This window comes from Lithobates pipiens, unplaced genomic scaffold (genome assembly GCF_037356315.1).
Source record: "Lithobates pipiens isolate NorthernLeopardFrog02 unplaced genomic scaffold, aLitPip1_a1.2 Scaffold_74, whole genome shotgun sequence".
NCBI lineage: Eukaryota > Metazoa > Chordata > Amphibia > Anura > Ranidae > Lithobates > Lithobates pipiens.
The window spans coordinates 1400420-1428254 of record NW_027507897.1 but is presented as its reverse complement, the minus strand read 5'-3'; the positions used below and the strand labels follow the sequence as shown (position 1 = coordinate 1428254).

At 47.8% G+C, this 27835-nt stretch overlaps 1 long non-coding RNA gene across 1 annotated transcript in view; it reads right to left on the bottom strand.

Moving 5' to 3' along the window:
* Positions 1-27835, bottom strand: part of LOC143959428 (uncharacterized) — a 35123-nt gene that overhangs the window by 5265 nt on the left and 2023 nt on the right. The window lies entirely within an intron of this gene.

The window sequence follows — 27835 nt, the reverse complement described above, 5'->3', positions numbered from 1 at the left end:
GGCCCCTTTAACTCCAGTGTGAAAGCCGGAGGGCTTTCACACTGGAGCGATGCGCTGGCAGGACGGTGAAAAAAGTCCCGCTAGCCGCATCTTTGCAGCGGTGAAGGAGCGGTGTATTCACTGCTCCTACCAATTGAAATCAATGGGACACCGCGGCAATACCGCCGGCAAAGCGCTGCTGCAGCGGCGCTTTGCGGGCGGGTTTAACCCCTTTTCGGCCGCTAGCGGGGGTTAAAACCACCCCGCTAGCGCCCGCACACCGCCGCTAAAACAACGGTAAAGCGCCGCTAAAAATAGCGGCACTTTACCGCCGACGCCGCTCCCGCTGCACTGTGAAAGCAGCCTAAGTGACACTTTTTGGGAACCAGCGACACCAATACAGTGATCAGTGCTAAAAAAATGCATTGTCACTGTATAAATGACACTGGCACGGAAGGGGTTAACATAAGGGGCAATCAAAGGGTTAAATGTGTTCCCTAGTTGTGCTTTCTTACTGTGTGGGCTGACACTAGATATAGAGAGAGATCGGTGTTCCTGATTAGTAGGAATCACACATCTCTCTCTTCTTCTGTGACAAAACGACGGACTGCCTGGTTTACAAACCACCGTTCTGTTGTTCCTCTGAACGATCGCGGACCCGCTGATTAGGTCCTGCTGTGTCCAATCACAGTGGGAGCGGGTTGCACGCACGTGCCCCAGACCAGGAAGTGCAAACAAAGTACAGGTATGTTGTTTTTGTGCAGCCGGGCCGCCCTGCGGCAGTAAATGTGTGGTGGGCCATTAAGTAGTTAATGGTCCTGGGAAATTTTTCATGAAATTATCTCTCATTGTGTGTTTCTCTGCCTCCTTACCATCCTCATCCTCCTTGAGCTCCTCAACCTCTCCTTTCCCTCTCACACCCATTTCTTTTAAACAAGCAGTGCATATTATATTAGTTGCAATCATGTGTGAGCAAAAAATAAAAGAAAAGAATTTGGAGGGGGCTGAGAGCCACAGAGGATATTTTTTGAGTTAAGAATACATATTTGAAAAGATGGTGTTAAAATCAGAGTTTAGTGTCACTTCTAAGTAGGACTGGGGAAAAAATCTATTTAAATCTTGAATCGAGTTGAGAGGTCAAATCGATTCAAAATTTAAAACAAATTGATTGTTTTAGATTTTTTTTTCACCAACCCGCCAGTCCTGAGGTGCTCCGGACAGGAGTTTTTAGGCGAGGCCATGGCTTCGGCCTAGTCCACAAGGCCGGAAGCCAAGGACTAGGCCGGAGCCTCGGCCTCGCCTAAAAACTCCTGCCCACAGCTCCTCAGGACTGTCCATCAAAAAAAACCAAAAAAAACAAACTTGATTTGAATCGTGAATCGAGTTTTTTTTTTTTAAATCGCCCAGCTCTACTTCTAAGCCTCTTACACAATAATCGTTTTTTTTGTTCTACGCGGCGGGCTAAACAAAGAAAAAAAGAAAACTGACAATTTAGGGGGAGCCGCTGTACTATCAATGCAATGTTAGTACGGCGATCTCTCCTGCTGTGTGATTCTGTTGTGCCAGGGGAACAGCCCACCCACCAGAACACTCCGGTCAGCACTGAATGGGAGTCGCTCAGCAGACCTCTTTCAGTCATAACCCTTCCAGAGAAGCTGGCTAAAAGAACAGCTTGTCGGATTGGCTGCAGTACACACGGGCCGAACGAGCCCGACATTCACCCGTGTGTACGAGGCCTCAGAGTCCCCTTCACATCCAAGTATGAAATCATTTGGCTACAACACAAGCAGTAATACAATCATTGCATTTTTTTATTCAAAATTATTATTAATATTAAACATTTGAGAGTCTATTGTTATTCTCTCTATTGTTAATAAGAGAATCCATTTATAGTAGAATAAAATCCACCAGAAAAACTGAATCTGAGCTTTTATACAATCGACCCGTGATAATGCGATTCTATTACACTACTGTGCAAATGAAGACAATTAGAGAGAATAGAGCATTGTGCAGCACATGTCAGAAGAAACATGCAATAATAATTCTGCCCATACGGCTTCAGTTCACAGATAGGACAATTAGGGCCGTTCACACCACAAAAACACATTCCAGATCTGTTCCGGATGTGTTTCTGCATGTGTGTCTTTAGTGCATTTTTGGATACATTCCTGATGCTTTTTTTTTCTTTTTTTCAGTGTAATGGGATCCGGTGCGTTTTTGATGCACTACAGTGCATTTTTCATGCATTTTACCGCGTTCCAGTACAGGAAAAATGCAATACTTACATTTTTTTTTTCTGGAACTGGAAAGCCCCGGAACTGACCGCACTGGTGTGAAATATGCCATAGAAAACCATATAAACTACTTTCCATGCGTTTTTGATGTAGAAAAAAATGCACTGGACTGCATGTGGTGTGAACAACCAGCTATGAGTGACTCCTGTATTGTACAGCCGCTCAGTACCTGGGAAGGGAGACAAGCACTATTGCCCGTTGTCAGCTGACATGGCAGAGCAGCTATAGGATCTGGAAGGATCCCGACCATATTGTTGGGATCCACCCAGCTGCCTGAATCTCAATCCACGAGTAAGGCCTGGTTCACACCTGTGCATTTTTTAGTGCGTTTTTAGTTTTGCAGAAACACACTACAGTATGGCTATAGTTCACATCCTTGCGTTTTATGTTACATTTCCTTATTTAGGGCCACATGCAGTCCAGTGCATTTTTTTTCTGGAATCAAAAACGCATGTAAAGTAGGTTATATAGTTTTTAACCCTTTCATGACTAAGTCTATTTTTGGCATCTTGTGTTTACAAGTTAAAATCCATACTTTTTGTTAGAAAATAACTTGGAACCCCCAAACATTATATATATTTTTTTTGCAGAGACTCTAGAGAATAAAACGGCGATTGTTGCAATATTTTATGTCACACGGTTTTTGCGCAGCAGTGTTTTAAACGCAACTTTTTGGCAAAAGGGACACTTTCATGAATTTAAAAAAAAAAAAAAAACAGTAAAATTAGCCCAGTTTTTTGCACAATGTGAAAGATAATGTTACGCCGAGTAATGAGAGACCAAACATGTCACACTTTATAATCGCACGCACTCGTGGAATGACGACAAACTACGGTACCTAAAAAATCTCAATAGGCAACAATTTAAACATTTTTTTACGGTTACCAGGTTAGAGTTACAGAGGAGATCTAGTGCTAGAATTATTGCTCTCGCTCTGACGATCACGGCGATACCTCACATGTGTGATTTGAACACCGTTTACATATGTGGGCACGACTTACGTATGCGTATCGCGGGGACGGAGGGCGCTTTAAAAAAATGTTTATTTTTTTATTTATTTTAAAATTAATAAATTGTTTTTTAAAAAAAATAAAAATTTTGATCACTTTTATTGCTGTCACAAGGAATGTAAACATCCCTTGTGACAGTAATAGGTGGTGACAGGTACTCTTTATTGAGGGATGGAGGGTCTAAAAGACCCCCCATCCCTCCTTTACACGTCAATGTATTCAGATCGCCGAAAACGAAGATTCTGAATACTGTATATTTTTTTTTAAAACCGGCGCCATTGGCAGCCGAGTAAACGGGAAGTGACGTCATGATGTCGCTTCCGTGTTTACAATTAGGAGACTGGAATGAAGCCGCTTACTGCTTCATTCCAGTCCCTCCCCAGCTGCTGGAAGCGGCGGATGTGAGATCGGTGCTCCTGATTGAACGGGAGCACCGGTAAGAGCGGCGGGAGGGGGGGGGACGTCCCCTCCCAATCCTCCGGCATAACAGCCGAGCGGCTTTTAGCCGCATCGTTTGTTATGGTTGGATAGCCGATCGCCCGCTCTGCAAAACGGTACCGGAATGATGCCTGCAGGTGCGGGCATCATCCCGGTATAACCCCCGGAAGCCGAGTACGCACATCTGTGTACGCTCGGCGGGAAGGGGTTAAGAAGAACACGCTGCATTTTTCCTGCACTGGAACACTGTAAAAAGAAACAAAAAAACACTGGAATGCACCTAAATGCACTAAAACACACATATCCGTATTTAGGGCCAGTTCATATCATAGAAACGCAGTTCGGATGCGTTACAGATCCTTTTCGGCATGCGTGTTTTTGATGCAATCCAGGTCATTTTTTCTACCTCTTTTTTCTTAACCTTAAATGTGTGTTTCAGTGCGTTTTTGGTGCATTTAGTTGCATTCCAGTGCGTTTTTGGCATGTTTTACAGTGTTCCAATATAGTCAAGTGCAGGAAAAGTTTTTTCTGGAACTGGAACACTGTAAAATGCACCAAAAACGCACTGAAACACATATGTTCTTATTTAGGGCCAGTTCACACCACATGCAGTCCTGTGCGATTTTTCCTACATCAAAAACGCATGGAAAGTAGGTTATATGGTTTCCTATGGCATAGTTCACACCAGTGCGGTCAGTTTCAGGGCTTTCCAGTTCCAGAAAAAAAAAAGTAGAACACGCTGCATTTTTCCTGCACTGATCTGTATTGGAATGCTGTAAAAAGCATCAAAAACGCACTGGAACACACATGTCCTTATTTAGGGTTAAGAAAAAATGGGAGGGAAATGCACTGGACTGCATTAAAAATGCACCAAAAACGTGCATGCAGAAAAGCATCTGGAACGCATCCGGACTGCGTTTCTATGGTGTGAACTGGCCGTAAGGACCTGTGTGTTCCAGTGCATTTTTGATGCGTTTTACAGTATTGCAGCACAGTCCAATGAAGGAAAAATGCAGCATGTTCTATTTTTTTTCTGGAACGCACTGGAAATGCAAGCACTGGTGTGAACGATGTCATTGAAAAGCATATAACCTACTATCCATGCGTTTTTTAGGCAGAAAAAAATGCACCGGACTGCATGTGGTGTGAACTGGCCCTTTACCATTGGTCATTGGATCCGACTACAACTGAGAGCAGTGAAGAATTGGGGTGAAGGGTGCGATGCCCCCGAGCATCCATTGGGTGAGGAGGGGGCATCCAGGGACAGAACAGACACAGACTGCCGAAGCAGCTCCGTCTGTCTGGAAACTCCCCAGGGGGTGGTAGGTCTGCCCACAGCTCCCCGGGCACCTCGGGCACACACTACTTGTTTGGTATATTGCACTCCGCTTCTCTGCTAAGGCAGGAATACAGAGGGGGCGGTAATATCACTCCGCCTGACACTGCCGCACTATAGAAGCCGCATCGGCTGATGCGCCGGCTGTTCTCTGTGTGGCCGGCGTTTCCGCTGCCAATAAACAGTCCCACATCTGATAGTCGGCTCGGCAAGCCGAGGTGTCGATCAACCAGTCACTGTGTGGCGATCGACGGGTTGCCAACCCCAGCTATAGAGGGATATGCATTCTTCATATTTCATGTCTGAGGTTTACAAACACTTTTACCCCCCCCCCCCCCCATCATTAGTGGTCATGGAAGTGTCATGTGACCATCCCTGTATTAGGGGTCTGGGGCAGTGAAAGTCCCCTCCCCCTCCTATTTCTAGTCATAGCAGCCCCCTCTATGTATATGGGATGGAGGACAGGAAGTGTTACTGAATGATCACCATGGTGACCAGGAAATATAATGCAGATCTGAGGGCTGCTACTCTGCAATATATTACATTTGTTTTATATCATCAGAGGGGGGAGGGGGGTCAGCTTACACATTATAGGGGCCTCAAGTCCGCCCTCCCCTCCCCCACACCCCCTCTTATCCAGCAATGATGAGGGGGATTAGGAGGCACAGACTGGGGGGGGGGCAGATGAGGGGTGATGGGGGGCTCCAGCTATGTCTGCCCCCCCTCCCCCGGATATTATCACCTCTACAGCCGGCTATATACTCCCCATTACACCTCAGAGCTCACCTCACACCACAGAGCGCACATAGTACATTCTGTCAGACCTACCCCCCACCTACTTACCTCCCCCCCACCGCCTTCTCCTACCTACCCCCGGCTCTCCTCCCCTCTGTACTCCTCACCTGTAAAGCTCTGCTCTCCTCACTCACCAAAATTCCCGGATTGGGTGATTTCTTCAGCTTTCCCAGCAAATATAAACTCATATCAATTTCTCATACACAACCATTAGCCAAGATGGCGCCCAACTCCCACTCTCCTCACTGCACAGCCTTCAGCTGATTGGACAGGGACATAGTGGTATGCAAATTAGCTATGGGAAAACGGAGACTGCCACCTAGTGACAATTTTAAAGAATTAAACCCTTAAAAAACCCATTAGAATGTAATGAAATGTGAAATGAATGTAATGATATAAGATGTAGATGTGTACAGTGTTGTATGATGACATATGGGCAACAAATACGATGCTGTGAGGTCACCATAAGATGAATGATAGGCGCTTACTAGAGGGGGATGAGGCTGAGCCTGTCTCAGGTCACTTCTCATTACGAGTTGCTGAGTGCGGTTGCTCTGAGCTGTTGCTCTGCGATCTCACAGCGTTTGACTGCTTTTCCTTGTGACTGACTGCGATTTTATCGATTTTAATTGATAGTTATCGCTATTTCTACCATCTTATTGCTAATTATAATATTATTATTAATATTATAATTTTTTAGCCTTTTTCAGGTATAAAAGGCACCCTTATACCATCGGGATGCGTCGTCCTTCTCGTCCCGGATCCCGGCAGAGGCGTTCTCGTCAGGATGGCGGAGAGTCACCCATCGCCCATCGGACGAGGTCTAGAGCCCGTCGGAGGAGACAGGAGGACCATAGGAGCCGTTCTCCTAGAGACCGCGGCAGAGCTCCTCAACAACCCCCATCACCACCGCCACCCATCCAGCCGGGTGGTGAGGACCAGCTGACATGTTCCATTTGTTTAATAGATTTTCAAAATGGAGAAGACATTACGACTCTGCCCTGCAGTCACCAATTCCACCTGGAATGCATCCAGCGATGGGCGCAGCAGAGCAGGACCTGTCCTCTGTGCCGGGCTGCTGTTCCCCGACTGCCCCGCAGACTGCCCGCTGATGCCCCAATCACCTTGGAAGAAATGCTCAACTACTGGTTTGACATTCGTGTTGATCCCAATGGTGCTCCATATCTGTTTCTAATCCCCATTGTGTGACACATTTTCTTTTTATATACATTACATGAAGTGGTGTAGTACTAGTTCAGGGGTCTCCAAACCTTCTAAGGAAAGGATCAGTTTACTGCGGGAGGAATAGTGCCCCGTTATTGGAGTCTGTGGGAGGAATAGTGCCTAATTATTGGAGTCAGTGGGGGGAATAGTGCCCCATTATTGGAGTCAGTGGGGAAATAGTGTCCAATTATTGGAGTCAGTGGGGAGGAATAGTGCCCCATCATTGGAGTCAGTGGGGGAAATACTGCCCCATTATTGGAGTCAGTGGGAGGAATAGTGCCCCATTATTGGAGTCAGTGGGGGGAGTGGTACCCCATTATTGGAGGCAGTGGCAGGAATAGTGCCCCATCATTGGAGTCAGGAGGGGAATAGTGCCCCATTATTGGAGTCAGTGGGGGAAATAATGTCCAATTATTGAAGTCAGTGGGGGAATAGGGCCCCATCATTGGAGTCAGTGGGGGGAATAGTGCCCCATTATTTGAGTCAGTGGGGGGAATAGTGCCCCATTATTGGAGTCAGTGGGGGGAATAGGGCCCCATTATTGGAGTCAGTGGGAGGAATAGTGCCCCATTATTGGAGTCAGTGGGAGGAATAGTGCCCCATTATTGGAGTCAGTGGGAGGAATAGTGCCCTGTCATTGGAGTCAGTGGGAGAATACTGCCCCGTCATTGGAGTCAGTGGGGGAATAGTGCCCTATCATTGGAGTCAGTGGGGGAATAGTGCCCCATTATTGGAGTCAGTGGGGGGAATAGTGCCCCATTATTGGAGTCAGTGGGAGGAATAGTGCCCCATTATTGGAGTCAGTGGGGGAATAGTGCCCCATTATTGGAGTCAGTGGGGGGAATAGTGCCCCATTATTGGAGTCAGTGGGGGAATAGTGCCCCATTATTGGAGTCAGTGGGGGGAATAGTGCCCCATTATTGGAGTCAGTGGGAGGAATAGTGCCCCATTATTGGAGTCAGTGGGGGGAATAGTGCCCCATCATTGGAGTCAGTGGGGGAATAGTGCTCCATTATTGGAGTCAGTGGGGGGAATAGTGCCACATCATTGGAGTCAGTGGGGGGAATAGTGCCCCATCATTGGAGTCAGTGGCAGGAATAGTGCCCCATCATTGGAGTCAGTGGGGGAATAGTGCCCCATTATTGGAGTCAGTGGGAGTAATAGTGCCCCATTATTGGAGTCAGTGGGGGAAATAGTGCCCCATTATTGGAGTCAGTGAGGGGAATAGTGCCCCATTATTGGAGTCAGTGGGGGGAGTGGTACCCCATTATTGGAGGCAGTGGCAGGAATAGTGCCCCATCATTGGAGTCAGTGGGGGAAATAGTGCCCAATTATTGGAGTCAGGAGGGGAATAGTGCCCCATTATTGGAGTCAGTGGGAGGAATAGTGCCCCATTATTGGATTCAGTGGGGGAAATAATGTCCAATTATTGGAGTCAGTGGGGGAATAGGGCCCCGTCATTGGAGTCAGTGGGGGGAATAGTGCCCAATTATTTGAGTCAGTGGGGGGAATAGTGCCCCATTATTGGAGTCAGTGGGAGGAATAGTGCCCTGTCATTGGAGTCAGTGGGAGAATACTGCCCCATCATTGGAGTCAGTGGGGGAATAGTGCCCTATCATTGGAGTCAGTGGGGGAATAGTGCCCCATTATTGGAGTCAGTGGGGGGAATAGTGCCCCATTATTGGAGTCAGTGGGAGGAATAGTGCCCCATTATTGGAGTCAGTGGGAGGAATAGGGCCCCATTATTGGAGTCAGTGGGGGGAATAGTGCCCCATCATTGGAGTCAGTGGGGGAATAGTGCTCCATTATTGGAGTCAGTGGGGGGAATAGTGCCCCATTATTGGAGTCAGTGGCAGGAATAGTGCCCCATCATTGGAGTCAGTGGGGGAAATAGTGCCCAATTATTGGAGTCAGTGGGGGAAATAGTGCCCCATTATTGGAGTCAGTGGGAGTAATAGTGCCCCATTATTGGAGTCAGTGGGGGAAATAGTGCCCCATTATTGGAGTCAGTGAGGGGAATAGTGCCCCATTATTGGAGTCAGTGGGGAATAGTGCCCCATCATTGGAGTCAGTGGGGGAATAGTGCCCCATCATTGGAGTCAGTGGGAGGAATAGTGTCCCATCATTGGTGTCAGTGGGAGGAATAGTGCCCCATGATTGGAGTCAGTGGGGGGAATAGTGCCCCATTATTGGAGTCAGTGGGGGGAATAGGGCCCCATTATTGGAGTCAGTGGGAGGAATAGTGCCCTGTCATTGGAGTCAGTGGGAGAATACTGCCCTATCATTGGAGTCAGTGGGGGAATAGTGCCCCATTATTGGAGTCAGTGGGGGGAATAGTGCCCCATTATTGGAGTCAGTGGGAGGAATAGTGCCCCATTATTGGAGTCAGTGGGGGGAATAGTGCCCCATCATTGGAGTCAGTGGGGGAATAGTGCTCCATTATTGGAGTCAGTGGGGGGAATAGTGCCCCATCATTGGAGTCAGTGGGGGGAATAGTGCCCCATTATTGGAGTCAGTGGCAGGAATAGTGCCCCATCATTGGAGTCAGTGGGGGAAATAGTGCCCAATTATTGGAGTCAGTGGGGGAATAGTGCCCCATTATTGGAGTCAGTGGGAGTAATAGTGCCCCATTATTGGAGTCAGTGGGGGAAATAGTGCCCCATTATTGGAGTCAGTGAGGGGAATAGTGCCCCATTATTGGAGTCAGTGGGGAATAGTGCCCCATAATTGGAGTCAGTGGGGGAATAGTGCCCCATCATTGGAGTCAGTGGGAGGAATAGTGTCCCATCATTGGTGTCAGTGGGAGGAATAGTGCCCCATGATTGGAGTCAGTGGGGGGAATAGTGCCCCATCACTGGAGTCAGTGGGAGGAATAGTGCCCCATCACTGGAGTCAGTGGGAGGAATAGTGCCCAATCATTGGAGTCAGTGGGAGGAAGTGATCCATCATTGGAGTCAGTGGGGAATAGTGCCCCATCATTGGTGTCAGTGGGGGGGAATAGTGGCCCATTATTGGAGTCAGTGGTGGGAATATTGCCCCATCATTGGTGTCAGTGGGAGGAATATTGCCCCATCATTGGAGTTGGTGGGAGGAATAATGCTTCAAGGGCAGGATAAAAGCAAGCAAAGGGCCACATCTGGCCCCAGGGCTGCAGTTTGGTGACAACTGTAAGGCCCCTTTTACACGACTGACCCGCTTGGATCCATTTTCAGTCAGATCTGAGCCGGCCACTCATTGACTCATATGGGCAGGCGGATGTCAGTGAAGATGTGTCCGCTGACACCCACCTGCCATCCGACCTGACAAGATCTGCTCAAAACAGACAGATGGCGATATGTTTGCCATCCGTCCAGCGGATCAGATGGGATTGGATGAGAACGGTTACGCAGTCCATTTTCATCCGATGTGCCCATAGAGAACAGCGGGGCTCTGATAGGTCCATCCCTGCACAGGGAGCGGAGACAGACCTGTCATCTGCCGGCTCAGCGAGGATCAACGGAGCGATCCCCCACTGAGCTAGCGGAGCCCATCCATCCGATTCGTCCCGTGTGAAGGGGGCCTAATAGTTAAGGGTTTGAAAAAAATGTATAGAAAATGTATACATGTAAATGTATAAATATTTAACATCTTTCCTCTATACAGCATACTTCTAGCAGTTTTATAGTAATTGATGTTTTGAGAAAAAAAACAAAAAAAACAAAAAAAAAATTGTATGAATGTATAAGTATAGTAATAACAGATATTTTCTTTTTAGACTGGGTATTTTTATAAAAAAAAAAAAAAAAATACTAAACATGCCTATACTTACCTGCTCTATGCAATGGTTTTGCACAGAGCAGCCCCTCTGGGTACCCCCCACTGGCACTCCAGGACCCTCCTCTTCATCAGGTGCCCCCACGGAAAGCCGCTTTCCCTGGGGGCACCTGTGCGTGCTCACTCCCGAGACTCGCTGCTGCATCTATTGACACAGAAAGCGGGACTCTGGCCACCGCGCACCCACATGTCATCGGATTTGATTGACAGCAGCTGTAGCCAATCGCTCCCACTGCTATCAGTCTGTCCAATGAGGAGAGAGACAGCGGTGGAAGCTGGATCGGATGGGCTCAGGTAAGGAAAAGGGGGGTTGGGTGGGCGGCTTCAGCAGAGAAGGTCCTTCTCCTTAGTACATAGAGTGCATTAAGGTGATAAAACTTAGGGCTTTAGAAGCACATTTAGATAGCCATACACTGTAAGATTTGGAGAGGTTGAAGGAAAGAAAACGACTGATTAGGAGAGAGCAGATCGCACACACAGATTATAGGACGAGGCCTACTACAAACATACATCCAACATTAGAAAATCGATGACTAGCATCCAGTAGGGTAGCTTAGTGTAGTTTAGTGTAGGTCCTGCCCTAGAAGAGTCTACCTTGTCGTGGTGGGCAGGCTTGGAATCTATTGGTCAAAAGTATGTTAGCGAATGGGAGAGAGGATCACTAGATCGTCACTTCTGACCAATCGATTTCACCAAAGGACTCTTGGTTTAATCAGAGCACATGAAAAAAGTTCATGAATCAGGTTTACATCCACTTTACGATGAAAGGAGGCTCCAGGCCTCAAGACAACCTTGTCCATACAAGTTTTATACAAGACAATATTGCTAGCACTCACCTCGCAGACATGATGGCAATAAGGAAGGCCACCTTGTGAAAGTTGGCTGGGGATACACTTTAAAGTGGAGCCTACAATCCTAAAATGACCCCCCCTACATGCACTCACAGCCCCCACCCCCCTCTGTATAGTAAAATGCTATTCTTCAGTTAACTTTTTTCATACCACTCTCCTGGGATACCACATCATGTATCCTAGGAGGCTACAGGAGAAGGGATCCGCAGCATCTGATAGGCAGACGTGGCGTGCATCATCTGGAGGGGTGGGGGCGGGGCTTGTGCCTGAACCCAGAAGAGGCAGCCAACTCTCAATGACCAGGATGGCAGCATGGGACCCAGGATGTGACAACTGAGTAGCGGATCGCAGCAAGACAACACTGGATTGTCTGGGCAGAGACAACCCAGCATAAGAGGGACTTAAAACAATGTTATATATATAACCATATTATCTATAGCAGCTTTTATCAGCCAGGATGTCCAGGCACCCTGGGGCACCGTGAGGTTTCTTCAGAGGTGCCTTGGCAAAATGCCTGAAAATTGCCCCAAAATTGTATACAAGCCAGCATGTGGATAAAGCTGCCTTTCAGCCACAGGTTTCCATTGTGCACCATTACAACCTTCTTGAGGGCACTTTAGCTGAGTGATGGAGAAAATTTGAGGGAAAAGAGAAACCTTGGAATCCTAGTCAATACCAGTTTATAAAAGATGATTTGCTTTGGAAGAATAAATCCCCCCCTAATGTTGGGGGTCCTACATGTGTGGATGCTGCTGTGTTATGCAAAACTATTAGAATAGTTTTTACCTTTTGAAATGGGGAGCCCCCAGACTGTCCATATTTTTTAAAGGGTGCCTTGACTGATAAAAGTTTGAAAAATAATGATCTATACAATGAAAAGACTGAAAAGATTGTTCAATGTGCCATATATTTAATTGCCATTAACAATCAGGCCGCCTTCACACCTGGCCGACACATTGTTTTGTTTTGGTGCATTTGTTGTGTGACAGCATAGGGCAGCCAGCGCCAAAGTAGCTCCTGTACTTTTTTTTCAGCGGAGAGCCAAGCATATTTTGTCACAAGACTGCTACCCGGGTTTGGGGTGACATTGAGGGTCTGTTCACACAGGAAAGGGGCGTTCTGTGCACATTTCCTGCATGGGAGGGGAACACGTTTCACCTGCGGTCTCTTTTTATTTGTTTGATTTTTAGTTGATGATATTGATTAGGAGGTGATCATGGATTTTGTAAAGGGTGCTGCCTTTCAAGACGAATACGAATTGTATAGATTGATGTGTCATTATAAAACTTGACCACTAGATGGAGATGGATTATCCACTCTGAATTAAAGTGATAGTAAAGTCTTTTATGACATTTTTACCTATAGGTAAGTTTATAATAAAGCTTACATGTAGGTAATAGGAATATATAATAAATGTGCACTGTTTAGGAGATATTCCAGTGAGCAGCAGCCAGTGATGTCACCAGCGCATGTACTTTGAAGAAACTGAACATTGGTGCCATTCCTTCAGAGCTCTGTGCTGAGGCTCCCGCACGAATGCGCTGGACTGACATTTTTGCAGCTACCGCATCCAAATTGCAATAGTGTGAACCCAGCCGTAGCCTCCCTGGCGGTATGATTATGTCAGATCTTTGCGTCTCAAAGCAGTACAATTATTTTGCATAGAAATTTGGCGATTTGTGTTAGGAATAACACACTTAAATCTGTCCAAACAAGAGTCTAGTAGACATCCCAGGTATGATGAAGTTTGAAACACAAACTTATAATATAATAAATATAAATAATTCTAAAAAATAATAATATGATAGTAATAAAATTAATTTCCACATAATTAACTATCACTCAATTTTGCAAGTGTTCTAATTTACTATTGCCGTTTTCTAGCTGGTCTAAAACCACTTTTGACATAAAGGCACACTTTTTGGTTGCTATGGACAATTTCCAGTTTCCAGGCAGTATTTATAATACAAAAAGAATCACTAAAAAAGAGTGTATATCCTCTGATGGGGAATTAAATAGGGTTACTGGCAATAGGTAATAGTACAAGAGTAGAAGAGATTAGAGTCTTTCTACTATTACCTATTGCCAGTAAACTATTTAAAATCCCATCAGAGGATATACACTCTTTTTCAGGGATTCTTTTTCTATTGTACTAGAGATGTGGGTTCACTGACAATCAAGTCTCATACAGGGGCGACACCACTCCTCTGTAGTGATGGCCAAACGGTTCGCCCGGAGGTTGTTTCGTGGCGAATTTCGGCTGTTCGTGGTCCGCCCGATCGCCGGACTATTGCCGCCGTTCGCCGGGCGGGCTTCTGTGTTTACTGTGTAAAAGAACTTTGACCTATGATGACACATCCATCATGGGGTACAGGCAGGCATGTACTGGCCATCGGGACTACCGGGAGTTTCCCTGTGGGCCGATGGCTCAGTGGGCCACTCTGATGTAAGGGGGTTGGTGATGGGACACTCTGATGTAAGGGGGTGCTGATGGGACACTCTGATGTAAGGGGGTGCTGATGGGACACTCTGATGTAAGGGGGCTGGTGATGGGACACTCTGATGTAAGGGGGCTGGTGATGGGACACTCTGATGTAAGGGGGCTGGTGATGGGACACTCTGATGTAAGGGGACTGGTGATGGGACACTCTGATGTAAGGGGACTGGTGATGGGACACTCTGATTGTAAGGGGACTGGTGATGGGACACTCTGATGTAAGGGGGCTAATGATGGGACACTCTGATGTAAGGGGGCTAATGATGGGACACTGATGTAAGGGGGCTAATGATGGGACACTCTGATGTAAGGAGGTGCTGATGGGACACTGATGTAAGGGGACTTGTGATTGGACACTCTGATGTAAGGGGGCTGGTTATGGGACACTCTGATGTAAGGAGGGGCTGGTTATGGGACACTCTGATGTAAGGAGGTGCTGATGGGACACTCTGATGTAAGGAGGTGGTGACGGGACACTCTGATGTAAGGGGGTGCTGATGGGACACTCTGATGTAAGGGGGCTGGTGATGGGACACTCTGATGTAAGGAGGTGCTGATGGGACACTCTGATGTAAGGGGGCTGGTGATGGGACACTCTGATGTAAGGGGGCTGGTGATGGGACACTCTGATGTAAGGGAGTGCTGATGGGACACTCAAACTGTAAGTGGGCCGGTCTGGATGAAGTCCAGGGCCACATTTCTGTCCCAGTCCAGCCCTGGGTACAGGACAGCCAATTGAGACATTACAGCACATGGACACTTGGACATTCCCCCTAACTTATAAATAGACCTGATCCGGTGGCCATTTTACGTTCTTTCTTCTGTCACTATAGGGAGAGGTTGCTGTGTGGAGCAGGGAGAGATTGCAGTGACCCAAATCGCTAGCTATTTGGTACACAAAAGTTCTTTTCAGGACTGGTATAGGTGTTAGGTGTAGTTCAGGATATAGGTTTGAGGCACTGCTGTGCTACTGATTGTTGCAGCAGCCTGAGTGTCTTTTGTCAGTTTAGAGAAAGGGACAGGACGGTGTGTGCTGCAGGGACAGTCAGTTTAATCATTAGCTGTTACTATCAGGTCCACAAAAGTACTATTCAAGTTATTGTTCCAGCAGCCTCTGTTTTGTCAGTTTATATAGGGACAGGCAGGAAGCTGTGTGTGAGGCAGTGAGGGTCAGTTTAATCAGTAGCTGTTACTATATTAGGTCCACAAAGGTTCTTTTCAGGACTGGTATGGTAATAGGCTTGTGCACGTATAATATTCTTTCCTCCAAATATAGAAAGAATATTATACTTGACTGCTGCCCTTCTGCTGCAGTCTGCTAATCAGTCACAACCTACTTGTTCCACAAAGGTCCTTATAAGGACTGGTAACTTGGTCTAGGGTGCTAGAGTACATAGGGTTGAGTGAGGTACAGTCTGCTATTCTATAAGGACTGGTATAGGTCCACAATACATAGGGTTGAGGTGCACTACTGCTGACCGCTGCCCTATACTGCAGCAGTCCTTCATCAGTATAGGGACTGACGTACAGCCTGCTAATCAGTCACACACAACCTACTTGTTCCACAAAGGTCCTTATAAGGACTGGTAACTTGGTCTAGGGTGCTACAGTACCTAGAGTTGAGTGAGGTACAGTCTGCTATTCCGTAAGGACTGGTATAGGTCCACAATACATAGGGTTGAGGTGCACTACTGCTGACCGCTGCCCTATACTGCAGCAGTCCTTCATCAGTATAGGGACTGAGAGTTTTGTCACAGGGTCATTTAAAAAATGACAGGCAGAGGAAGAGGCAGGCCCTTCCGCAGGGGTAGGGCAGGAGCAACAGGCTTGATCCAAAGTGGGAAGTTGCAGAAGGTGTGTTCAATTCATTTAAAGGACGCACCAGACTTGGTTGAGTGGCTCACTCAGCCTTACTCTTCTGCACCCTCCTCATCCTCTCGATCTGCACCCTCTTCTTCACTCTCTGCTATGTGCACCCCCAAAGACACTACCACCAACAACACCACCACCTCCACATACCTTCCGCTTGAGTCACAGGAATTATTTTCCGATCCATATCAAGACATTTCTGATGCGCAGCCACTCTTGGTATTGGATCAGGAAGAGGAAGTAGCAACAACTGCTACTCAGCAGTCTGACGCCAGTACCCAGATCAGCCCAAGGAGGAGGTTGGTCCCCGGTGTTGCTGCCTACTTCGAGATCTCTACTTATAGCGGTGGGGAAGGTGACGTCGATGATGACATGTCTAGTGATGTCACGTGGGTGCTCACAAGAGAGGAAGAGGAGGGGAGTTCGGAGGGAGATATGGACCAGCAGATAGGGAGGAGAAGCAGGAATAACTTGCATTGCGCAGGAGGGACAAAGCAGACTGCAAATGTATCAGGAGCGAGTCATCGACCATGTACGGTCACATCTGGCGCTCCCAGGACACCGGCACATGGCTCCGCAGTGTGGGCTTTTTTTAACGTGTCCGCTGCTGACAATAGCGTTGCCATCTGCAATCTTTGCAGTCAACGCATTAGTCACGGTATGCCCAACACTCACCTAGGGACGACCGCCTTAAGAAGGCACATGAGCAGCCATCACCGAGCCCAGTGGGAGCAACGGAACACACAAAGCCACACTCCAGGCTCTCACCGTCCAGCCTCGTCTTCTACTTCTCCTTCTCCTCTCTCCTCACAATTGTCCTCCACTCCACCTTCCATCACGCCAAGCTCACGTTTTTCTGCAAAAAGGCAGGCTTCCGTGGGCCTAACGTTCAAGCGTAAAAAAATGATGACGCCCAATGGTTGACGGCTGGCTTGTCAGAACTTATAGCTCGCCAACTACTGCCATATAAACTGGTGGACTCGGAGGCCTTTCGCAAATTTGTGGCCATTGGAACACCACAATGGAAGGTCCCAGGAAGGAAGTATTTCTCACAGAAGGGCATCCCAGAGCTATATGGCCATGTTCAGCGGCAAGTGAATGTATCTATGGCACACAGTGTCGGTGCCAAGATACATCTGACCACAGACACGTGGTCTAGCAAACACGGGCAGGGAAGGTATATCACTTTTACTGCCCACTGGGTGATCCTTCTGACGGCCGTCAAGTATGTAACCCGTGGCACCTGTGTAGATTTGGTTTTACCGCCACGGATTGCATGCAGGCCTGGCTCTTCTTCTCCTCCTCCTCCTACTCCATCCTCCTCCCTCTCCTCCTCGGCTGACTCCTCCTTTTCTGCTGCTAGCGTCTCTTCCGCTGCGCCGCCCAAGCTCCCCAGAACCTATTCGACATGCCAGGTGAGACGTTGCCATGCCGTGCTGCGTCTGTTGTGCCTGGAAGCCAAGAGCCACATCAGGCCCGGCACTCCTTTCAGCTTTGCGTTCACAGGCAGATCAGTGGCTAACACGTCTCAATTTGACAGTTGGTAAAGTGGTGTGTGACAACGGTGCCAATCTGCTTAGCGCATTGAAACAGGGCAAAATCTTAAACTTGGTCGTGCAGCGATTCATTGTCAATTACCCTGGGGTCCAGGACATCTTGCGGCAGGCAAGGAAAATCTCGGCCCATTTCAGAAGATCTTACACGGCCATGGCTCGCCTTGCTGACATTCAGCGGCGACACAATCTGCCTGTCAGACGTCTTATTTGCGATTGCCCGACGCGATGGAACTCAACCTTCTATATGCTTGATAGGCTGCTCCAGCAGAAACGTGCAGTTAACGTCTACATGTATGAACAGGTTCTGGGGAGCTGGGTTTTTTTTCACCTCGCCAGTGGCTGCTATAGCACGACGCATGCAGACTTCTGCGCCCATTTGAGGAGATCACCAAACTGGTCAGTCGCAGCCATGGCGCCATCAGTGACATGGTACCTTATGCCTTCTTTATGGATTGTGCATTGTGTCGTGTCATTGATCAAGCTGTGGAGGAGCAGGAGCGGGAAGATGAGGAAGTCGCAATGCTGGATGAATTCCCAGAGGGGGCTACTCTATCTGAGACAAGTGAACAACAGGAGTCTGAAGAGGAGTCAGAGGAGGATGGTGCCGGGGCGGATGAGGAGGAGCAAGAAGAGCATGCTTTAAACCTTTCTGGGATCCCTGTTGTGCGTGGATGGGGAGAGGAGAATGAAGAGGACGACATTATCCTGGATGATGAGCAGGAGCCACGCCACCACACCGCTTCCAGTTTAGTGCAAATGGGGGCCTTCATGCTCCAGTGTTAGCGCCTAGACCGTCAGGTGTCCGACTACATCGGGTTAACGGCCGATGTGGACGCTCTGAGGAGTGATGAACCCCTGGACTACTGGGTGGGCAGGCTTGACCTCTGGCCAGAGCTTGCCCAATTTGCAGTCAAACTGTTGGCTTGCCCCTCGTCCAGTGTCCTGTCCGAAAGGACGTTCAGCGCAGCAGGGGGGATCGTGACCGATAAGCGTACTCGCCTAGGTCACGACAGCGTTAACTACCTCACATTTCTAAAAATGAATGAGGCATGGATCTCGGAGGAATTCAACACATGTGACCAGTAGACCATGTATATGTCTATAAACAATTTTTTTAATCGAGCACACAGACCTTCTTTCTTCATTTGGCTCAATTCCTTGTCCAAAAAAAGCACACCGTACTATATGCCCGTACCCTCCTCTTTGAAGAGGTTGAGCGGCGTCATATTTCTACTGGGGCTGCTTATTATGAGGGGCTCCCACCATCCCTGTGCTGTGCTGACTTCCTCCTGGGGCTGCTTATTATGAGGGGCTCCCACCATCCCTGTGCTGTGCTGACTTCCTCCTGGGCTGTACCTCTGCTGTGCATATTATGAGGGGCTCCCACCATCCCTTTGCTATGCTTATTATGAGGGGCTCCCACCATCCCTGTGCTGTGTTGACTTCCTCCTGGGGCTGCTTATTATGAGGGGCTCCCACCATCCCTGTGCTATGCTGACATCCTCCTGGGGCTGCTTATTATGAGGGGCTCCCACCATCCCTGTGCTATGCTTATTATGAGGGGCTCCCACCATCCCTGTGCTGTGCTGACTTCCTCCTGGGGCTGCTTATTATGAGGGGCTCCCACCATCCCTGTGCTATGCTGACATCCTCCTGGGGCTGCTTATTATGAGGGGCTCCCACCATCCCTGTGCTGTGCTGATTTCCTCCTGGGGCTGTACCTCTGCTGTGCATATTATGAGGGGCTCCCACCATCCCTGTGCTATGCTCATTATGAGGAGCTCCCACCATCCCTGTGCTATGCTCATTATGAGGGTCTCCCACCATCCCTGTGCTATGCTCATTATGAGGGGCTCCCACCATCCCTGTGCTATGCTGACTTCCTCCTGGGGCTGCTTACGGCGCAGGTGTCAGTGCTGTATATCACGGTGCTGATGTCAGTACTCTCTATCAGGGTGCTGGTGTTAGAGCTTTATGTCACACTGCTGATGTCAGTGCTCTCTATCACGGTGCTGCTGTCAGTGCTGTATATCAAGGTGCTGGTGTTAGTGCTTTATGTTACGCTGCTGATGTCAGTGCTCTCTATCACGGTGCTGCTGTCAGTGCTCTCTATCACGGTGCTGGTGTTAGTGCTTTATGTCACGCTGCTGATGTCAGTGCTCTCTATCACGGTGCTGTTGTCAGATCACTCTATTACGGTGCAGGTGTCAGTGCTGTATGTCACGCTGCTGGTGATCATCTCCTGCACCCTCTTCTTGCCTACCCTGACCTTCCCTCTCCTCCATTGCCTTCATGCGCTCCACAGTCCTGAATTGTCACAAGAATTTCCCATATAAAAAAAGAATGCTTGTAGTTGTCGATCCCAGATTCACCTCATACATGTGTTATGTCATTGGCCATGTGGTGGGACTATGTTTGCACAGCTATTAATTATTTTGTGGCTGCAAATTTGACCTGTATGTTTGCAAAGTTCGCCTCCCATTGAAGTCGATGGGGCCCGCCGTGAATGTTCTGATTCGCGAACTATCGGCCACGTTCGCGGTCCGCATTCACGAAAACGTCCCGTTGGAAGTTTGTCCATCACTACTCCTCTGTATTTATAATATAAAACTGCATGGAGGGCACTGGACAAAGCACTAGGGACAAAAGGGATGTGAAATCATTTCATACAGTGATGTAATCATTAAGATTACAGTGTACTGTATGTATTATGATTTTTCACATTTTTGAATTTGCCGCTTGGCTCTACCCCCATGCGCCGCTCGCAGGGAATGGAGCCCGGCACACAGAGGCATTGGGTGGAAGACACAGACACAGCGGGGGGGATATTGCAGGATCCTGGGGACAAGGTAAGTACACTGCACCAGGATCCTGCAATGCAATCCCGATTGTGGCTCGGGGTTACCGCTAATGGTGCGGAAATTTAACCCCGAGCCACACTCAGGGAAACCGCCAGGGAGGTTAATGAGAAGTTCACTTCAAATAAATAAATGCAATTTTTTTTGCCTTTTGGAGCCTGGAAAACATGGCACCAGCGATCAGCAGATTGCTGATACCATGCAGGTCTCCTGCAGACTGTCAGTGTAAGCTGTTTGCCTTGTACATCGTACAGCCAGGCAGTTTCACACTGACAAGAAGACTCAATGAACTACCATAGCACTGAACAGCGCAGTGGTAGATCATTGAGAACTGCAAACCAACAGCCGCAAAGGATGGCGATGCTTGTAGATCATTCACACACACAGAGTCCTGTGCTGTGAATGAATAATGCAGCCGTGTGAGCAGAGCCCTGTGCGGCCGCACTGTTTTCAAAAAGTGACAGCTAGTATAGGGAACTTCTCCCCATGCTGCTGCCAGAGGGAGAGGAGGGAACGGTGAATGGCTGCAGCAGTAGGAACATGTTACATGTTTCACCTTAAAAACGGATGGAACATGTAACACGTTCCCAAAGGTGGATTTATCCTTTAAAGAATCTTAAAGACACAGCGCAACATACAGTGCCTTGCGAAAGTATTCGGCCCCCTTGAACTTTTCAACCTTTTGCCACATTTCAGGCTTCAAACAAAGATATCAAATTTAATTTTTTTGTGAAGAATCACCAACCAGTGGGACACAATTGTGAAGTGGAACAAAATCTATTGGATTTTTGAAACTTTTTTAACTAATAAAAAAATGAAAAGTGGGGCGTGCAAAATTATTCGGCCCCCTTGCGTTAATACTTTGTAGAGCCACCTTTTGCTGCGATTACAGCTGCAAGTCGCTTGGGGTATGTCTCTATCAGATTTGCACATCGAGAGACTGAAATTCTTGCCCATTCTTCCTTGCAAAACAGCTCGAGCTCAGTGAGGTTGGATGGAGAGCGTTTGTGAACAGCAGTTTTCAGCTCTTTCCACAGATTCTCGATTGGATTCAGGTCTGGACTTTGACTTGGCCATTCTAACACCTGGATACGTTTATTTGTGAACCATTCCTTTGTAGATTTTGCTGTATGTTTGGGATTATTGTCTTGTTGGAAGATAAATCTCCATCCCAGTTTCAGGTCTTTTGCAGACTCCAACAGGTTTTCATCCAGAATGGTCCTGTATTTGGCTGCATCCATCTTCCCCTCAATTTTAACCATCTTCCCTGTCCCTGCTGAAGAAAAGAAGGCCCAAACCATGATGCTGCCACCACCATGTTTGACAGTGGGGATGGTGTGTTGAGGGTGATGAGCTGTGTTGCTTTTACGCCAAACATATCGTTTTGCATTGTGGACAAAAAGTTCGATTTTGGTTTCATCTGACCACAGCACCTTCTTCCACATGTTTGGTGTGTCTCCCAGGTGGCTTGTGGCAAACTTTAGACAAGACTTTTTATGGATATCTTTGAGAAATGACTTTCTTCTTGCCACTCTTCCATAAAGGCCAGATTTGTGCAGTGTACGACTGATTGTTGTCCTATGGACAGACTCTCCCACCTCAGCTGTAGTTCTCTACAGTTCATCCAGAGTGATCATGGGCCTCTTGGCTGCATCTCTGATCAGTCTTCTCCTTGTCTGAGCTGAAAGTTTAGAGGGACAGCCAGGTCTTGGTAGATTTGCAGTGGTCTGATACCCCTTCCATTTCAAAATGATCGCTTGCACAGTGCTCCTTGGGATGTTTAAAGCTTGGGAAATCTTTTTGTATCCAAATCCGGCTTTAAACTTCTCCACAACAGTATTACGGACCTGCCTGGTGTGTTCCTTGGTCTTCATGATGCTCTCTGCGCATTCAACAGAACCCTGAAACTATCACAGAGCAGGTGCATTTATACAGAGACTTGATTACACACAGGTGGATTATATTTATCACCATCAGTCATTTAGGACAACATTGGATCATTCAGAGATCCTCGCTGAACTTCTGGAGTGAGTTTGCTGCACTGAAAGTAAGGGGGCCGAATAATTTTGCACGCACCACTTTTCAGTTTTTTATTTGCTAAAAAAGTTTAAAATATCCAATAGATTTCGTTCCACTTCACAATTGTGTCCCACTTGTTGGTGATTCTTCACAAAAAATTAAAATTTAATATCTTTATGTTTGAAGCCTGAAATGTGGCAAAAGGTTGAAAAGTTCAAGGAGGGCGAATACTTTCGCAAGCCACTGTGTATATATATATATATATATATATATATATATATATATATATATATATATATATATATATTAGACATGTGCGATTAGTTTCGTACGAATCTCAAATTCTTACGAATTTCCAAAAATTCGTACGTTCGGGAGGATCCGAAATACGAATTGCCGTGCGTCCGAATTCTGTACGGAATACGAACTTTTGTTTACGAATTCCGGATTTCGGACGACGACTCGGTCATTATGCTTATTATGACTTGTAAAAGACTTTTGTGATAGAAGTCAATGTAAGTTGCCTGAAGACATCAGTGAAGCACTTTCCTCCTCTCTGGGCAGGCTGCCAAGAAAAGATCAACGTGATACAATGTTTCTTCTTCAATGGGCTGAACTCTGTGTGTAGAAGTTCTCAGTTTACCCATTTAAAGACTAAATCTTTTCTGACACTTGTTGCTTACTAGTAAAAATCCAGTATTTTCTGCTAGAAAATCACTCAGAAGTCCCAAAAATTATATATATATTTTTAGCAGAGACCCTAGGGAATAAAATAGCGGTTGTTGCAATATTTAATGTGACGCGGTATTTGCGCAGAGGTCTTTCAAACGCAAGTTAGCCCTTTTTTTTTCGGTCGACCTCTAGAGAGCACTGACATTAGCAGCGTGACATACAGCAATGACACCTGCACCGTGATAGAGTGATCTGACACCAGCACCGTGATAGAGAGCACTGACATCAGCAGCGTGACATAAAGCACTGACACCAGCACCGTGATATAAAGCACTGACACCAGCACCGTGATATACAGCACTGACACCTGCACCGTAAGCAGCCCCAGGAGGAAGTCAGCATAGCACAGGGATGGTGGGAGCCCCTCATAATAAGCAGCCCCAGGAGGAAGTCAGCATATCACAGGGATGGTGAACTTTGCAAACCTACAGGTCATATTTGCAGCCACAAAATAATTACTAGCTGTGCACACATAGTCCCACCACATGGCCAATGACATAACACATGTATGAGGTGAATCTGGGATCGACAACTACAAGCATTCTTTTTTTATATGTGAAGTTCTGAAAATTCAGGAATCTTGAGACAATGGAGGCGAGGGAAGGTCAGGGTAGGCAAAGAAGAGGGTGCAGGAGATGATCACCAGCACCAGCACCGTGATATAGAGCACTGACACCTGCACCGTGATAGAGTGATCTGACACCAGCACCGTGACATAACACATGTATGAGGTGAATCTGGGATCGACAACTACAAGTATTCTTTTTTTTATATGTGAAATTATGAAAATTCAAGAATCTTGAGATAATGGATGCGAGGGAAGGTCAGGGTAGGCAAAGAAGAGGGTGCAGGAGATGATCACCAGCACTGTGATATAGAGCACTGACATCTGCACCATGATAGAGTGATCTGACACCAGCACCATGACATAACACATTTATGAGGTGAATCTGGGATCGACAACTACAAGCATTCTTTTTTATATGTGAAATTCAGAAAATTCAGGAATCTTGAGACAATGGAGGCGAGGGAAGGTCAGGGTAGGCAAACAAGAGGGTGCAGAAGATGATCACCAGCACCGTGATATAGAGCACTGACACCTGCACCGTGATAGAGTGATCTGACACCAGCACCGTGACATAACACATGTATGAGGTGAATTTGGGATCGACAACTACAAGCATTCTTTTTTTATATGTGAAATTTTGAAAATTCAGGAATCTTGAGATAATGGAGGCGATGGAAGGTCAGGGTAGGCAAAGAAGAGGGTGCAGGAGATGATCACCAGCACCAGCACTGTGATATAGAGCACTGACACCTGCACTGTGATAGAGTGATCTGACACCAGCACCGTGACATAACACATGTATGAGGTGAATCTGGGATCGACAACTACAAGCATTCTTTTTTTATATGTGAAATTCTGAAAATTCAGGAATCTTGAGATAATGGAGGCGAGGGAAGGTCAGGGTAGGCAAAGGTATCAGGAGCGAGTCATCGACCATGTACGGTCACATCTGGTGCTCCCAGGAAACCGGCACATGGCTCCGCAGTGTGGGCTTTTTTTAACGTGTCCGCTGCTGACAATAGCGTTGCCATCTGCAATCTTTGCAGTCAACGCATTAGTCGCGGTAAGCCCAACACTCACCTAGGGATGACCGCCTTAAGAAGGCACATGAGCAGCCATCACCGAGCCCAGTGGGAGCAACAGAACACACAAAGCCACACTCCAGGCTCTCACCGTCCAGCCTCGTCTTCTAGTTCTCCTTCTCCTCTCTCTTCACAATTGTCCTCCACTCCACCTTCCATCACGCCAAGCTCACGTTTTTCTGCAAAAAGGCAGGCTTCCGTGGGCCTAATGTTCGAGCGTAAAAAAATAATGAAGCCGGATAACCCTCTTGCCCAACGGTTGACGGCTGGCTTGTCAGAACTCATAGCCCGCCAACTACTGCCATATAAACTGGTGGACTCGGAGGCCTTTTGCAAATTTGTGGCCATTGGAACACCACAATGGAAGGTCCCAGGAAAGAAGTATTTCTCACAGAAGGGCATCCCAGAGCTATATGGCCATGTTCAGCGGCAAGTGAATGTATCTCTGGCACACAGTGTCGGTGCCAAGATACATCTGACCACAGACACATGGTCTAGCAAACACGGGCAGGGAAGGTATATCACTTTTACTGCCCACTGGGTAAACCTGACGGCCGTCAAGCATGTAACCAGTGGCACCTGTGTAGATTTGGTTTTACCGCCACGGATTGCACGCAGGCCTGGCCCTTCTTCTCCTCCTCCTCCTCCTACTCCATCTTCCTCCCTCTCCTCCTCGGCTGACTCCTCCTTTTCCGCTGCTAGCGGCTCTTCCGCTGTGCCGCCCAAGCTCCCCAGAACCTATTCGACATGCCAGGTGAGACGTTGCCATGCCTGTTGTGCCTGGAAGCCAAGAGCCACACTGGTCCGGCACTCCTTTCAGCTTTGCGTTCACAGGCAGATCAGTGGCTAACACCGCTCAATTTGACAGTTGGTAAAGTGGTGTGCGACAACGGTGCCAATCTGCTTAGCACATTGAAACAGGGCAAAATCACATACGTGTCATGCATGGCACACGTCTTAAACTTGGTTGTTCAGTGATTCCTCGTCAAATACCCTGGGGTCCAGGACATCTTGCGGCAGGCAAGGAAAATCTCGGCCCATTTCAGAAGATCTTACACGGAACTGAGATGGAACTCAACCTTCTATATGCTTGTTAGGCTGCTCCAGCAGAAACGTGCAGTTAACGTCTACCTGTATGAACTTTGTGGCATAACAGGTTCTGGGGAGCTGGGGGGTTTTTCACCGCGCCAGTGGCTGCTATAGCGCAACGCATGCAGACTTCTGCGCCCATTTGAGGAGATCACCAAACTGGTCAGTCGCAGCCATGGCGCCATCAGTGACATGGTACCTTATGCCTTCTTTATGGAGCGTGCATTGCGTCGTGTCATTGATCAAGCTGTGGAGGAGCAGGAGCGGAAAGATGAGGAAGTCGCAATGCTGGATTAATTCCCAGGGGGGGCTACTCTATCAGAGACAAGTGAACAACAGGAGTCTGAAGAGGAGTCAGAGGAGGATGGTTCCCGGGGCGGATGAGGAGGAGCAAGAAGAGCATGCTTTAAACCTTTCTGGGATTCCTGTTGTTGTGCGTGGATGGGGGGGAGGAGAATGAAGAGGGCGACATTATCCTGGATGATGAGCAGGAGCCACGCCACCACACCGCTTCCAGTTTAGTGCAAATGGGGGCCTTCATGCTCCAGTGTTTTAATAGGGACCCCCGTATAAAAAGCATAAGGGTCAAGGACCAGTACTGGGTGGCAACGTACTTAGACCCCCGGTACAAACACATAATGGCGGAAATGTTACCGCCGTCACAGAGGGCTGGCAGAGTGGAGCATTTCCAGGCCTTGCTTCGAGAAATGCTGCATTCTGCTTTTGCGTGCGCTGGCAGAGGAGCAATTCCCACTCCCAGAGAAGGAGTTGCAGGTACCAATCCAACAGCGCCTGCAAGAAGAGGCCGGTTTGAAGAAGTGTTGGTGACTTCGGATATGAGGTCATTCTTTCAGCCGACCCAATCGACAGGTGTCATCCGGATCCAGCATCAGGGAACGCCTAGACCGTCAGGTGTCCGACTACATTGGGTTAACGGCCGATGTGGACACTGAGGAGTGATGAACCCCTGGACTACTGGGTGGGCAGGCTTGACCTCTGGCCAGAGCTTGCCCAATTTGCAGTCAAACTGTTGGCTTGCCCCTCGTCCAGTGTCCTGTCCGAAAGGACGTTCAGCGCAGCAGGGGGGATCGTGACCGATAAGCGTACTCGCCTAGCTCACGACAGTGTTAACTACCTCACATTTCTAAAAATGAATGAGGCATGGATCTCGGAGGAATTCAACACATGTGACCAGTAGACCATGTATATGTCGATAAACAATTTTTTTAATCTAGCACACAGACCTTTTTTCTTCATTTGGCTCACTTCCTTGTCCAAAAAAAGCACACCGTACTATATGCCTGTACCCTCCTCTTTGAAGAGGTTGAGCGGTGTCATATTTCTACTGGGGCTGCTTATTATGAGAGGCTCCCACTATCCCTGTGCTGTGCTGACTTCCTCCTGGGGCTGTACCTCTGCTGTGCATATTATGAGGGGCTCCCACCATTCCTGTGCTATGCTTATTATGAGGGGCTCCCACCATCCCTGTGCTATGCTGACATCCTCCTGGGGCTGCTTATTATGAGGGGCTCCCACCATCCCTGTGCTATGCTGACATCCTCCTGGGGCTGCTTATTATGAGGGGCTCCCACCATCCCTGTGCTTTGCTGACTTCCTCCTAGGGCTGTACCTCTGCTGTGCATATTATGAGGGCTCCCACCATCCCTGTGCTATGCTCATTATGAGGGGCTCCCACCATCCCTGTGCTATGCTCATTATGAGGGGCTCCCACCATCCCTGTGCTATGCTGACTTCCTCCTGGGGCTGCTTACGGTGCAGGTGTCAGTGCTGTATATCACGGTGCTGATGTCAGTACGCTCTATCA